At 46.6% G+C, this 3018-nt stretch overlaps 1 pseudogene; it reads right to left on the reverse strand.

The window, feature by feature from the left end:
* Positions 1 to 1408: 1408 nt before the first annotated feature.
* LOC130026021 (proteasome subunit beta type-2-like) lies at positions 1409 to 2718 on the reverse strand (annotated as a pseudogene).
* Between the last annotated feature and the right edge of the window lie 300 nt (positions 2719 to 3018).

A 3018-nucleotide genomic window follows, 5' to 3' on the forward strand; every position in this document is an offset into this window, starting at 1 on the left:
CATAACCTGTGTCCCAACGTCTTGGTGTTTCCCAGTCCCCAGGAGAGTCGAGTCTTCTTGTTCATGAATGCCTCCGAGCTCTAGGAGAGGTTTCCTGCTGCAGGCTGCATGTCCTTAGGCTCTCCCAGCTTTTCTGGGATTCCATGGCCTTCCGTCACCTGATGTCCTAAAATGAGCTCCTGGAGCCGAGGTCAGGCCCCCGACCTTGTCCTGAACAGAGTTTCTCCGAGGTAGAAACTGCCTACAGGGCCCTGGCTTCTCTTAGGACACATTTCACTGCAGAAGCACAGAGGCCTCTGGATTAGGAAATCCCCCTCTTTCCTCACCACGAACAAAGGGGATGATGAATCCTTTTTCCACTTTCTTTCCCCGAACCGAAATTAGAATTTTCAAGAACGCGTGGACTTGAGAGAGAGGAAAATGCTATAAATTTTTAGCACTCGTTCCTTGTGGCCCATTTGTCCACTTTTGACCTTATCAATGAGCATGCAGACTGATTTATTCTTGCAGCCAGCGAATACATTTCTCTTTTGCATTCTTCCCTCCGCTCTTAACATTATCTTACATGTGCATTTCAACGTATCAACAGAATCTGCAAGCTTAATTCCTTTTAATAGCAACATAACATTCCATTGTCTTAATGTACCATAGTTTGCGTAACCTTTTCCCAATTTTGGGCATTGGGTCACGTCCCATTTTTCCACTGTTATGAGTGGTGTTACCGTAAACATCTTTGTCCTCTTTGGTTTCTTTTCTCTTTTGCATGTTTCCTTGGGGTATGTTCCAAAAGTGGGATGATTGGGTCAAAGTGTACGAACAGTTTTATAGCTCTTTTTATTTATTGCCAGACTGATCTCTAGAGGGGGATGGATACTTTTCAAAAGTGCCAAATAAGACAAAGGGCCTGGAGAAGTCGTAGCTTAACTGGAAATATGGGCCTGCATGTTGCATCAGATTCCCTTCCACGGCCTTCATTCTTCACTCCGGAGATGGAAATATAAGGGAGAGGGCGTCTGAAGACCAGTCCCCTTAGTGAAACTCTCTGTGGGACTCAGAAGTGCATCTGGCTTCTCTTCGACAATTATCAGCTGTCAAGACAATTATCTTGGGAAGAGGCTGCACCAAATTGGGTTTCTAATCCGAATTCTAACAAAATTGCTATGTGCCCTCCTTGCTTTCATGGCCTACGACAAGTCACCAAACCCCACTGAACCTGATTCTCTCTCATTTGTGCAGGAGGTTAAGTCCCTCTTTTTAAAAAATAAGACGGTCCCCCTTTAAAAAAATTTAGTCATGCTCACATTTATTCTTAATTTACCTTTTATCAAGAGTACATGTCAAAAGAGTAGAAAAAAATGAAGGAGCCCATGAAAAATAGTTGCCGAGCAAGTGGGAGGTAGGGCTTGAGTTAGGAGACCTGTTTAGTGAAAGAAATGTTGTTGTACAGGTCATGGATGCCATTTTTTTGTCAGAGTTGAGCACTGAAGGTTGGCAGATTCAGGGGAAGTGTGTTTGGAGCTCCTCGAGATGTTTCGTGAGAAAGCCCACTACATTCTCTCGTGTGACAGCTGCTGCATAATGTTGGTCCAGGATACTGCAAATCAGCAAGGCACCATAGCCACGGGCTGCAAAAGGGGCCTTGGCCAAGGCTGCCAGGTAGTACCAGATGGTAGAATACAGGACCCTCACATTCATCATTGCCACCCAAGCGGAGCTCCACATGCTTGAGGATCTGACTTCGAAGACGGCTAAGTTTCGGCACTTAAAATGAGCTGCTGCTGTGGGAGACAGCAGATTCGTAACCATTTCACGTCTTATACGGTTGCACATTTTTTTCCTGAATATATTCTGCAAACTGTATAGTGTCTCCAGCTTCGCCAACACCCAGGAGTAAAATGTTCTCATTCATCTTAAACATCCTGTCATGAGCGTTGTTCGTCTGGATATTCCTGCTAGCGGCTATCTCGTAAGAGGTGACAAGCTACACAGGGAAGGCCCTGGATGCCGATGAAGTCCTCCACGGTGGCAGGAGACCTGGAGCTTACAAGTTTGAGAAAAAGTGAGAGACACTGGCTCCTCAGCTGCACTGGTGAGACGGCATGGTGGAGTGGGGATGGTCCCTCTTGAGAGGGTTTAGAGAAGATATTTATTGCTTGGAGTCATCTCCCAGCACTGAGCACTGCTGGTGTGGCATCCCCTAACAAAAACTAAGAAAAGGGGGTGGGGGGAGATGGCTCAAAGGACTGGAGTACCTGCTTTGTATGTTAAAAGGTCAGGATTTGATCTGAGGTCTCCCAAGCATGGGTTGGGGCTGGGAGAAGCCCCTGAACTGCCAAGTATGACCCAAATAACAAAACAAAGAAATGACTTTACAAGGGATGGGCTCTTGCTCTCCCCCACAAACACTTAGGGGAGGGGGGACCTCGTGTCTCTTAGTATAGCAGCCCGGTCCGGGGTTGAGGACATTGAATATTTGCTGTGGATGGATGGACCATCTGCCTCTGGGGTCCTCTTTCAGTGTTTAGGAACTAGAAATACAAGACTTTCGAAACGTTTATGGAATAATATGTCTTCTAGAGTGCAGAAAGGCCTGAATGTTTAGAGGAGGTGCTGGGCTTGGGGCCAAGCCATGGTTTCCTTGCCCAGGTCACTGGGCTGGACAGATAGTACAGGAGGTAAGGCAAGCAACCCACCTTGGTTGGATCCCTGGTACTGCATGTGGTCACCCAAACTCTGCCAGTTGTTCCCGAGCACAGAGCCAGGAATAGCACCTGAACACAGAGGGGTGTGTCCCCACCCCTCTAACAAAACAAAGGAAATCAAATGTAGCTGAAAGAAGAGCATCTACAGATTTCTGGAACAAACAGGTGTAAGAATCGATGGGTGAGACTGGCTAGACGCTTAGGAAGACAGTTCAGAGAAAGTTCTCCTTCAGTATGAAGAGTTCCCAGTAAATAAAATTGAACGGCCACATGACTCAGCAATTCCACTATTGGGCATTTATCCCCAGGACATAAA

This window comes from Sorex fumeus, unplaced genomic scaffold (genome assembly GCF_029834395.1).
Source record: "Sorex fumeus unplaced genomic scaffold, SorFum_2.1 ptg000033l, whole genome shotgun sequence".
NCBI lineage: Eukaryota > Metazoa > Chordata > Mammalia > Eulipotyphla > Soricidae > Sorex > Sorex fumeus.